At 46.5% G+C, this 12,972-nt stretch overlaps 1 long non-coding RNA gene across 1 annotated transcript in view; it reads left to right on the top strand.

Moving 5' to 3' along the window:
* Positions 1-12,972, top strand: part of LOC141052095 (uncharacterized) — a 61,814-nt gene that overhangs the window by 14,050 nt on the left and 34,792 nt on the right. The window contains exons 6-7 of the long non-coding RNA XR_012220743.1: positions 10,867-10,969; positions 11,778-11,847. This is a non-coding gene — a long non-coding RNA (uncharacterized lncRNA). The remainder of the gene's footprint in view (positions 1-10,866; positions 10,970-11,777; positions 11,848-12,972) is intronic.

Raw genomic sequence — 12,972 nt, 5'->3', positions numbered from 1 at the left:
CCAGTGCCCCCAGAGGTAAAATTAGATATTAAATGAAACTCAATTAAATCAATCAGCTGTTTTGGTAATGGATGAACACGCCGGATTCTTCAAAGGAGATTATGTTAAAAATTCTGTTAAAAATCCCATATAAAGGATACACTATCCACTAAAAATTCAGAATGCCCTGAGAGTGTAAAGGAAAAATAAGTTTTCTATAAAAGACACGGGTGGGACATACAACGCCAGTCAGTCCTGAAACTGTTTCTTCATTAGGATTTTGGTAGCGGGGTTTAGCTGCTAGCAAGATCCATGGAAAGACTACGAGACGACCACATCCCTTCAGTGGTAATATGGGGAAATCAACATCTCAGGCTGCGCCAATCACCCTGATTAGATTATTCTAAACTATCTTGGCCCATTCAAAATTTTCGCACATTGGTCGTCGGGGGCGCAGGCATTTTCAGAAAAAGCAAGCTAGTCAAATGTAAATGTATTTCATTAGCTGATGAACACAGACAGGTATTTATATATGTAGATTGGTAATACAATAAATTGTTTTGATAAGCAGAGGCCAAAAAATGTTTTCCGGTTGAGGTGCCACCAACAGGTCATTGTGTCTTTCTGCAGGTTTATGAAAATGAATGTTTAAACTGTATTTAGTGATAAAATCATGAATGTGTGGTGTGTTTGGCTGTTTTCTTGCTGAAGTTTACCTTTCAAATGGTGTATCGTGTGTGTGTGGGGCGAAAAGTCAGTGCATGTTTACAGATGTGTTGGTAGTGTGCTTTGGGGTACTGTGGTGCCACCTGTAGGTCATTTTTCCTTACTGCAGGTTTATGAAAATTAATGTTTAAACTATATTTTGTGATCAAATCGTGGATGTGGGGTTTGTTTGGCTATTTTCTTGCTGAAGGGGGCAAGTTTACCTTTCAAATGGTGTATCATTTGTGTGTGGAGGTGCAGTATGAATGGGGATACAAAGGAACCACCGAAAAACTGTTTAGAAATAAAAGAATAGATTAATGTAGTCAGGGCAGGTATTACTAATGAAGCAAAATCTAGGGGATTACAACTAGGTCTCTATTATTTTTTTACTCCATCATATAACCTGATTTATGGAAGCCCAGTACTGTCTACAGCCAAAACCCATCCCCTTTTTTTTTTTTTAGAAAAAAAAAGGTAACATTTTTGGACAACTGTCCTTGCACCAAATGTTCTGATTTTAAGACAGCAGAAAACAAGACAAGACAGATGAAAGATTCCCTCCTTAAGGTACCGTTACATTTAGCGATGCACCAGCGATCCCGACAACGATACGACCCGGTCAGGATCGCTGGTGCATCGCTAAATGGTCGCTATTGAGCTGCCAAACAGGCAGATCTCACCAATGACGTAGCAGCGGTCGGCGGTCATTACTTACCTGTCATACGGCAGCTCTGGTGACGACTTCCTCCCACGTCCATGGAGTCGCTCGTCGGTGCCAGCAGGAAGCCGACGACAAGAAATGGACCAGGACGATCTCGCGCGATCAGCGATATCCAGCGGGGAGCCGGGTTGGAGGTGTCACATGTAGCGAGATTACTAGCAATATCGCTGTTGTGTCACAAAATCGTGACGCTTTAGCGAAATCGCTAGCGATCTCGCTATGTGTGAAGGGGCCTTTAGCATTCGTACTGAAGTCCAGGGATTTTTTTTGTATACAAGAAGAAAAAGTATTGTTTTTGATCAGTGTTTTTTATTTAAATTTTCATCTGTATTTGTCTAGTCTTTACTATCAGTGTGGCATCCATTTTTCGTGTATGCAAAAAAGAAACTTTCCAAACTTCTCATGAACATTAGACAGTAATGTAGTATGTGATGGTACATGTTAGGAGTTGTAGTGTCTGACAGTACATGATAGGAGTTGTTTTGTCTGATGGTACATGTTAGGAGTTGTAGAGTGTGACGGTATAGTATATGTTAGGAGTTGTAGTGTGTGATGGTGCATTTTAGGAGTTGTAGTTTGTTATGGTACATGTTAGGAGTTGTAGCGTGTGTGTGATGGTACATATTAGGAGCTGTAGTGCGTGATGGTACATATTAGGAGTTGTAATGTGTGATGGTACATGTTAGGAGTCGTAGTGTGTGATCGTACATGTTAGGAGTTGTGTGTGATGGTTCATGTGGTGGCGAGGAACCTTGTGTGCCTTCTCTCTCCTGGACGCTGTTCACAAGGATACATGCGGCACCTCATTGTTATTGATGTGATATGTAATGTAATGTTTATACATTGTGATGTCATGTACTGTTATAGGATTAGGGATAGAATAAGATCTTAGATAGTATAGGACCATAGTGGGGTAGAATAGAGGGAGCCACACTGGATATAGAGAACATCATAGAACAGAGTAGGAGATAGGCAGCACAGGTGTTAACTAAATTGGAGGAACAGCACAGAGCAGGGAAGTATAGTCAGGATACTTCCTGATGAGAGTCAGCAGCCCGGGCAGCCTACTCAAGGGCAGGGTGCTTGCAGTGCAGTAGACAGTTACAGGCCGAGGGGAAAAAGCTGCAGATGGCAGTAAGGGGCCCCAGGCTGGTGATTAGTGCAGATGGGCACCAGCTCAGCAGGACCATCCTCAGGAAGGATCCGGGGTCTACGACCAGGGCGGGAGTCATTAGGATGGCACTCCCGGCACCTTTCCCGTATGGAACTAGACGAGGGGCTGACAGGGAGCTGGTAAAGCAGTAAGAACGGATGGGACACGGATTGTCCACAGAGATGGCAGGGATTGCCGGGAGAACAGAAAGAGAGGATACAGAAAGAATGGAGTCTGCCCAGAAGGCAGGGAAAGTGCAGAATATGTGGCTTTGTGTAAATTGTGCTGCCAAAGTGATGAGTGCCCATGTTATCAGTATAGTTGAACTGTTTGAAAAAGACTGTGACTCTGTAGTGTTTTATGGAACCTGGAAACACAAACCTGGAGTGACAGAGACCGAGGGGCCTCCAGCATCCGAAGTGAATACTCTGCTGCACATATCGCACACACAACAGAAAGGACTTTGTATTTCATATGTAGGGCGCCAAGGTGTGGGAACACTACAGCTTGTTGCCACGACTACTACCCTCGCTGCTTTAAAGAATTGGCATAGAGCGGTGGAATCAAAGATGGCAAAGATGGCGGCCATTAGAGAGTTAAATATGGCGCTGAACACTGACATGAAGATGGCAGTCAGTGGCGCGAGTGTTGAGAGCAGTGCTGCCCATCGTGGGCGTCCTAAATGGAAAAAGGTGCGAAGATGGAAACAGTGGTCTGAGCCGAGGCCATATCCCATAGTGAGTGGTGCCTGCCCGGGATTGGTATGGCAGAAGAAGCCCCCACTAGCAAAATCCAAGTCGATTAGGTTTAGGGCTGCTCCCGAATCCACAAAAGCCTTGGCGGAAAATGTGGACAGGGAGCAGATCAGAGTAAGAGCCAGAAGAAACTTAAGTTGAACACCCCCAACAGAAAACGTGTGTGCAAAGCGTTTCTCTCGTTTAGGACAGACAGAAATAATATGCGAGGCATCTCCACAGAAAAAACACATCTTATTACGCCTTCTGAACTCCCGACGCTGCTCTATGGAAAAAACTCTATCACATTGCATAGGTTCAGACATTTGTTCAACTGGTGGCAACACCTCTCGTGCAGCTTTGCGTTCGCGCAAACGCCGATCAACCTGAATGGCTAATGACATAGAATCGTCAAGACCAGAGGGAACAGGAAATCCCACCATAGTATCTTTTACGGCTTCTGACAACCCCTTCCGAAAGAGAGCAGCCAAGGCATTATCATTCCAGGTAGTAAGTACTGCCCACTTTCTGAATTTTTGACAGTACAATTCTGCAGAATCACGACCCTGGCTCAATGCCAGCAGGGTCTTTTCAGCCTGATCAATGGCATTAGGTTCGTCATACAACAGCCCCAAAGCTTGAAAGAATGCGTTCACATTAGTCAGAATAGGATTATCTGGTTTCAAAGAAAACGCCCAATCCTGGGGATCGCCACGCAGCAAAGAGATGACAATTTTAACCTGCTGCGCCGAGCTCCCTGACGAGTTAGGCTTCAAGGCAAAAAATAATTTACAATTATTTTTGAAATTCAAAAATTTAGACTGATCCCCCAAAAATACATCAGGTGTAGGAATCTTTGGTGCAGCATCATGTGAATGAGCAAGGTAGGCGGAAATTCCCCGCACTTCCGCAGCGAGCTGCTCCACACAATTTTTTACAATTCTTTCCTGCTATTGAGTACCCTAGGATCTGCGGTATGGCGGGTGATTCTGTTATGAATGAGTCACCGTAGGAGGCAAAAGCAGAAATACAAGCTAAGTCCAGAAAACCAGAGAAGTTGGCAACTATCAGATTGCAGACCCCTGAACCTATCAACACAACTAGCAGTAGCCATGGGGGTTCCTACGATGCCCTAGACCCCTCGATCACAGCCGGAGAATTACATAGGCCTAAAGAAAGAAAGGGGAAATCTAAACTGCCCCAGAGCAGACCCCAAAGCAATAGGCAGCCCCCAACATATAATGACGGTGAAGCAAGATGAAAATACTAACACAGACAGAAAGATAGACTGAGCAAAGATGGGGCCCAAAACTACCTAGATAGGAAAGAACAGGAAGGCTGCTGTCTGCAATCTGCCAAAACCCTATCAAAGACATAAGCCAACAAGCTGATATGAAAAAGGCCCTGAAGCAGCTAGGCTTCAAAAACTAAATCAGCACTCAGGTATTTTCAGAAGACAGAGCTAAATGAATTCAGCACACCCCAGCAGGGAATGGCAGAAATCCAGAAAAACAAAGCAAAACAAAGTCAAAGCACCAAAGCAAAAGGCCGAGCAGCAAACTTAGCTTTAGAGGAGCAGGAATTCAGACTGGTCTCCAAGGATCCCACAGAGAAATCACCCGCAGGGCAAAAGGGCGTCGGCAGCCTTATATCCAGTCAGTAACTCCACTCAGCCAGTCATCATCATCAGCCTCAGGTGTTTGATAATCAGGCTCACTACCTTTCTTCACCAGAAGAGGGAGTTCCTTGGGCCTCAGTAATGAAGGGGAAAATGAACTCACAACACCCCACCCTTGCAGCAGGATCTGGAGAAATGGATGGATCAGCCTGAAGTAATTCCACCCACGAACGGGTGGAGCCCAGGGGAGCAAGTCAGCGTGTCCAAAGGAGAGACGCCATTACCCAGCAGGTCACCTACTGAGATGCAGAGGTATGTCATTCCACGGCGGCATCGGTTAGCAGGACTGGGAGCGGTCTGTGGCCCGGGTGGAGGCGGACCCGCGCCCCAGGGGCTGGCGGACGGGAGGATTGGAGAAGTGGCTCCCCTTCAGTCGGCCGGAGAAGAGGATCATTGAGAGCGAAGACACCGCGGGTGCCGAGGAGCTGGAACCGGAAGAGGTCAGAGAGAAGCTGGAGGCCGTACAGCGAAGAGTCGTCGCAGCCGTGGTTCCCAGCTCGCACGGTCGGCTGCTTCGGAGAGTGAAAGACTTGTGCTCACCTCAGGTCCTACAACGACCCCTGCCCCATCATTTCTACAGCCCCTGCAGCCTCCCATGGCATTCATCTGGACGAGCCTCGGGTTCCTACTGCAGAGGAGGCCCGGTGGGATGGAGAAGTTATCGAAGAGAAGAAGTGGCGGAAGCGTCGAATGTTGAAGGAGCTGCAGCGCCCCGGCGAGGAGCCATGTCCGTCCGGATAACCCATGACCTCATTAAGTTCTTCATCCCCAGGAGGGGGTACGGCTTCATACACGAGGCCGAGACTGGGAACAAGGTGTATGTAAATGCCGGAGCCATCAATTTTGAGGATTCCCTCCAAGAATGGGACCGAGTAACTTTCATCAGGGAGCAAGGGCCCCGAGGGCCATATACGGTGGCAGTAAGAATGGTCTCCGGCCTGGAGGAGAGAAGCGCGGGAAGCGCAGTATCTTGTGCGGCTGCCTGCAACGGTCGTAGCCCCTGCAGTCAGCCAGAGAGCAGAGGCGCCTAGGTGGATACAGTGGCCGCAGTCAGGCCATGGGAGCCGGAGGCTCCGGGGGTGCTGAATTTGCCGCAGGAGGAGAGGAGTAGGATAAATAGTGGACAATCCTCCTCTAACTGGTCTTCAGGCCATACGGTCATCATTATACAGGGCCAGAATGCGGCCCACTACGCTACCCAGCGGCCCTGTATTGACTGAGGTGGCCCCATTAAGAGAGTTGTGCCGGTTGCACCGAAGTAAAAAAAAAGTGTGAAGAGACTGTTCCTCATCTCTGGAAGGGCAGTGAGCCCTGGACAATACCAGGATTGAGAGTCAGTGGTGACCCGAATGGTCACAGTTGAGAGGCTTCTGTTCCCACCCCTCATCCAAGTTTTCTTTGCGCACCATTACGCATCCCCTGCTGGATTACGGGAGGGAAACCCTAAAAGGGTTAATCACTATGGCCTGTGTGTGCGGCTGCTTTAAGAACTGGACTGTATTAACCTTGAACTTTACACATTTTAACTCTGAACTGTCCCCTGTTAAAAGCAGCCCACTTGTGTTTTAATAGGCCCGTAGTCTACTAAATGGAGGGAGGGAGAAGAACTTGTGCAGGAGGACCCGAGGAGTGAGCCGGGTTGGTACTGAATGGAGTGTCCTTGAGTTGGCCATCAGGCCAAAGTGTGTTTTTTTTATCAGTCATGTCCAGATACCTGGAGTAGAGAGGGACCGGCCCATGGACATCAACTGATGTTATTGCGGGTCCCTGGAACCACGGGACCAGGGTCAGACAGACCCACACTGAAGGAGCTTGAACTTTTTGTTCCGGGGCTCCAACCAAGTGGAGCCGGGGTCACGGGTAGCCCACTAAAGTCATCCGATAAAGACTGTCTTAAATTGTATACATGTTTAAAAAAAAAAAAGAAAAGAGAAGCCAGCGTTGCCAAGGTCTGAACGCATAACATAAAGTGCATTTGCACATAACATCTAACTGTATTCAAAATGAGATATTTAGCAAAAAAATTGATCAATTCAATTGAGCCACCCCGCCGCGCCAAGGCAATCTCATGTGGGGGGTCCTACTCTACGTTTTTAATAAACACTGTGCCATTACGGCCTCCTAGATATATTAAAAGCAAGACCACTTTAAATGCAATCCGTACCTGAGCATTTCTGGATCGCTCCCATGATGCCAGAAAAGGCAAGTGCGGATGAAGGCCAACCAGGTCTGAATGCAGACGTGTCAGGTTTAGCCTCCACACATTGCCTGACCAGCAAGCATAGATGAAGGGCAATGCAGGTTCAGATACAGGTGCACAATTAAATAAAGCTTGGGGCAGGGTGGGGCTGCTGTGTATGTGTGCACAGCAGCCTAGATCCATCACAGTGAACACAGAAAAAATGGCGAACACAACCCAGCGCGCACGGCAACAGTGGTGGTCAGCCACATACCAATGTACAAAAAAAGAAAAGAGAAGCCAGCGTTGCCAAGGTCTGAACGCATAACATAAAGTGCATTTGCACATAACATCTAACTGTATTCAAAATGAATACAAAATGTTATGTGCAAATGCACTTTATGTTATGCGTTCTGACCTTGGCAACGCTGGCTTCTCTTTTCTTTTTTGTACATTGGTATGTGGCTGACCACCACTGTTGCCGTGCGCGCTGGGTTGTGTTCGCCATTTTTTCTGTGTTCACTGTGATGGATCTAGGCTGCTGTGCACACATACACAGCAGCCCCACCCTGCCCCAAGCTTTATTTAATTGTGCACCTGTATCTGAACCTGCATTGCCCTTCATCTATGCTTGCTGGTCAGGCAATGTGTGGAGGCTAAACCTGACACGTCTGCATTCAGACCTGGTTGGCCTTCATCCGCACTTGCCTTTTCTGGCATCATGGGAGCGATCCAGAAATGCTCAGGTACGGATTGCATTTAAAGTGGTCTTGCTTTTAATGTATCTAGGAGGCCGTAATGGCACAGTGTTTATTAAAAACGTAGAGTAGGACCCCCCACATGAGATTGCCTTGGCGCGGCGGGGTGGCTCAATTGAATTGATCAATTTTTTTGCTAAATATCTCATTTTGAATACAGTTAGATGTTATGTGCAAATGCACTTTATGTTATGCGTTCAGACCTTGGCAACGCTGGCTTCTCTTTTTTTTTTTGTACATTGGTATGTGGCTGACCACCACTGTTGCCGTGCGCGCTGGGTTGTGTTCGCCATTTTTTCTGTGTTCACTGTGATGGATCTAGGCTGCTGTGCACACATACACAGCAGCCCCACCCTGCCCCAAGCTTTATTTAATTGTGCACCTGTATCTGAACCTGCATTGCCCTTCATCTATGCTTGCTGGTCAGGCAATGTGTGGAGGCTAAACCTGACACGTCTGCATTCAGACCTGGTTGGCCTTCATCCGCACTTGCCTTTTCTGGCATCATGGGAGCGATCCAGAAATGCTCAGGTACGGATTGCATTTAAAGTGGTCTTGCTTTTAATGTATCTAGGAGGCCGTAATGGCACAGTGTTTATTAAAAACGTAGAGTAGGACCCCCCACATGAGATTGCCTTGGCGCGGCGGGGTGGCTCAATTGAATTGATCAATTTTTTTGCTAAATATCTCATTTTGAATACAGTTAGATGTTATGTGCAAATGCACTTTATGTTATGCGTTCAGACCTTGGCAACGCTGGCTTCTCTTTTTTTTTTTGTACATTGGTATGTGGCTGACCACCACTGTTGCCGTGCGCGCTGGGTTGTGTTCGCCATTTTTTCTGTGTTCACTGTGATGGATCTAGGCTGCTGTGCACACATACACAGCAGCCCCACCCTGCCCCAAGCTTTATTTAATTGTGCACCTGTATCTGAACCTGCATTGCCCTTCATCTATGCTTGCTGGTCAGGCAATGTGTGGAGGCTAAACCTGACACGTCTGCATTCAGACCTGGTTGGCCTTCATCCGCACTTGCCTTTTCTGGCATCATGGGAGCGATCCAGAAATGCTCAGGTACGGATTGCATTTAAAGTGGTCTTGCTTTTAATGTATCTAGGAGGCCGTAATGGCACAGTGTTTATTAAAAACGTAGAGTAGGACCCCCCACATGAGATTGCCTTGGCGCGGCGGGGTGGCTCAATTGAATTGATCAATTTTTTTTGTTAAATATCTCATTTTGAATACAGTTAGATGTTATGTGCAAATGCACTTTATGTTATGCGTTCAGACCTTGGCAACGCTGGCTTCTCTTTTCTTTTTTTTTTTTAAAAAAAAAAAAAGTCTTTCTAATAGTTTTACATTTACAGGTGCCGCATGGTCGGGGACAACCATATTCTAGGAGGGAGGAATCTAAGGAGGTTGTGGGGAACCTTGTGTGCCTTCTCTCTCCTGGACGCTGTTTGCACAGTTACATGCGGCACCTCATTGTTATTGATGTGATCTGTAATGTAATGTTTATACATTGTGAAGTCATGTACTTTTATAGGATTAGGGCTAGAATAGGGTCTTAGATAGTATATGACCATAGTGGGGTAAAATAGAGGGGGGGCACATTAGAGATAGAGAATAGCATAGAATAGAGTATTAGGTAGGCAGCACAGGGGTTAACTAAATGGGAGGAACAGCACAGAGAAGGGAAGTATAGTCAGGAAACTTCCTGATTAGAGTCAGAAGCCCAGGCAGCCTACCCAAGGGCAGGGTGCATGCAGTTCAGGAGACAGTTACAGGCCATGGGGATAAAGCTGGGGATGGCAGTAAGGGATCCCAGGCTGGAGAGTAGTGCAGACGGGCACCAGCTCAGCAGGACCATCCTCAGGAAGGATCCGGGGTCTACGACCGGGGCGGGAGTCATTAGGATGGCACTCCCGCCACCTCTCCCAAATGAAACCGGACGAGGGGCTGACATCGAACTGGTAACACAGGAAGTACGGATGGAACACGGATTGTCCACAGAGATGGCAGGGATTGCCAGGAGAACAGAAAGAGAAGATACAGAAAAAATGGAGTTTGCCCAGAAGGCAGGGAAAGTGCAGGATATGCAGCTCTGAGTAAATTGTGCTGCCAAAGTGATGAGTGCCCATGTTATCAGTAAAGTTGATCTGTTTGAAAAGGACTGTGACTCTGCAGTATTTTATGGAACCTGGAAACAAGAAGCTGGAATGACAGACCGAGGGGACTTCACACATCGTACACACAGAAAGGACTTTGTATTTCATCTGTAGAGCGCCAGGGTGTGGGAACACTACAGCTCGTTGCCACAACTACCACCCTGGCCGCCTTACACATGTTAGGAGTTGTAGTGTGTGATGATAAAAGTTAGTAGTTGTGTGTCATGGTACATATTAGGAGTTGTAGTTTGTGATGATACAAGTTAGGAGTTGTGTGTGATGGTACATATTAGGAGTTGTAGTGTGTGATGGTACATGTTAGGAGTTGTAGTGTGTGATGGTACATGTTAGAAGTAGTGTGTGATGGTACATGTTAGAAGTAGTGTGTGATGGTACATGTTAGGAGTTGTGTATGTTGGTACATGTTATGAGTTGTAGTACATGTTAGGAGTTGTAGTATGAGATGGTACATGCTAAGAGTTGTAGTGAGATGGTACATGTTACGAGTTGAACCTACCTATGGTGCAGCCTTCTTGCCCCGGTTCTGGGTCCCTCACGCCCCTCCTGAGGGTCCCCGGAGAATGTGCTGCTGTGGAGGAGCCCTGGTCCAGTTGTCAGGTATGAAGGTGATGCTCGTAATAAACACCTGTCCTGTGCTGAGGGAGGAGAGGGAGTGTGAATACTTGTGTGTTTACCCACATGGATGAGGTGGACGCTTTGGCCACTGTAATAAACATGTTTGTCTTTATTAAGCAGGATTCTTATTGTTGCTTTTTGTCTTTTTCCAGACGTCATATTATATGTAAGTGGAGTATCGGCGGCTGTTCCAGAAAGGAAATCTAGGGGTAAAAGCCTCATATGGTCAGATCACTGAAGCTGCACAGATGACAGGTGAGCATATCTGAATATAGAAACTTGGCATACACAGTATGTATGATTTCCAGTGAAAAAATGATTTTTAATATACAGTACATACAGTATAGACGTTTCGGTCACATTGACCTTCATCACAGTACTATGTATTGTACTGCTGTCATTTGCATAATGCTCAAAAGAGGGAGAGCCAAAAAGTAAGTGGTCCCCCCGGGAGTAGGGACAAAAGGCAAAGCTTTGCAGAGTCAGTCCGGTCAGTATGCAGCGGTGGATGCCGTGTCATTGCCCTACATGCTGCATACTGACCGGACTGACTCTGCAAAGCTTTGCCTTTTGCCCCTACTCCCGGGGGGACCACTTACCTTTTGGCTCTCCCTCTTTTGAGCATTATGCAAATGACAGCAGTACAATACATAGTACTGTGATGAAGGTCAATGTGACCGAAACGTCTATACTGTATGTACTGTATATTAAAAATCATTTTTTCACTGGAAATCATACATACTGTGTGTGCCAAGTTTCTATATTCATATGATTACGGACTAGGATCCTACTTGTTGCACCACCACTTTATAGCTGTGCTAAACGTTTTTGTGTTATAAGGTGAGCATATCTGTCTGGTCTTCCAAATGGTGTTTACAATGCAAAAATTCCCTCCAGAAGATTGGGACCTCTACCAATCACTGTCTACAAGGGCAGGAGTCCAAGCACGTTTAACCTTTTGGTGGTCAAACATTAAGCTTGAAAATTTCCATCAAATGTGATGAAATCAGACCATATAGGACCCGTATGTACTATGTAGTTCATATCACACTTGTTTTTTTAGGCTACCGGGAAGTATTTTGGTCTCCCTCCCCATTGACAATACAGGGCCGACTTTGACAAGCACACTTCATGTAAGTATGACATTCTCCATGTATTTTATATTATTAATATATACTAAGATGCACTGATATATTTTCTACATACTGCACATTTAGATATAAAATGGTAACTATTATATCACTTAAACCTGTCATCTGATTCATCCTGTCCGAAGAAGAACAAGTCAGACAATGAATGTGTATTTGCAGCCAATTATGTTTTACTCTGAAAAACCATCCATGAACAAAGCTGAGGAAGATCCCTGGCCGGCTTCTCCTCTCTCAGCTCCGCTCTAGTTGATTGACAGGTCTCTTCCCGGGGGCACACATAAGGAGGTACCAGTGAGTCAAAGAGATCGGGCTTGGGAGAAGCCTCTGAGAACCAACCATAGACTAGGCAGCCAAGTGAGACTCATAGTCCCCAGCTAGCTCTTTTCTGAAACATTGCAGTGTTTCACAATAGAAAATACCTGACTGCAATTGCACAGCCAATGTCAATGGGTTGTAGTTTCAGCAGCAATAACCTGATGACAGGTTTCCTTGAGAGAGCTGTCAACTGAATGTTCATTCAGCAGGCAGCTATTCTTCCTTTCTAACCTTTTCTACAGAGAGTTTTTGATTAGCCAGGGCTGGTGCAATGTCATTGTAACGAATGGAAGCGGAGGCACAGATGTTGAAGTATACATTCGTTTATTGCTATTCTTGTGGAACCACGGGACCACGGACTGGAGGGCTCCAAAGGGGGCGTGACTATACGAGCCCCAGACACCCATTGCAAGATCCCTCAAACAGGATCAGATTGGGATTTCCAGGGGATGCAGGTGCTACCTCCAGTTTGACTCCAGACACGTGGAAGCTGGCCCAGCTGGACAGGTGATCAAGCAGGGATAACATGTAGCGTTGTATTTGACAGGCGGGAAGCGACTTCACGGGACGGAGCTGGCACAGGCAGTATTGACGTCGTCCTGGGTAATGAAGTGGTGGACAGCTGAGCAGGATGACACTTGCGCAGGCAGTACCGGTATCATCCCCGGGTATAGAGTAGAGAGCAGCAGGAAGTCTGAGAAGACAAACGGTATTAGCTGGGTACTGACAGAAAACTGGCGGAGCACAGCAGAACACTGACATAACAGAACACTGAGCCGGAAACTAGCAACA

This window comes from Dendrobates tinctorius, unplaced genomic scaffold (assembly GCF_039654945.1).
Source record: "Dendrobates tinctorius isolate UK_male_01 unplaced genomic scaffold, ASM3965494v1 ptg000158l, whole genome shotgun sequence".
In the NCBI taxonomy this organism is placed as follows: Eukaryota; Metazoa; Chordata; class Amphibia; order Anura; family Dendrobatidae; genus Dendrobates; species Dendrobates tinctorius.
The sequence above is the reverse complement of the archived record's forward strand: the minus strand, read 5'-3'. Positions and strand labels throughout refer to the sequence as shown.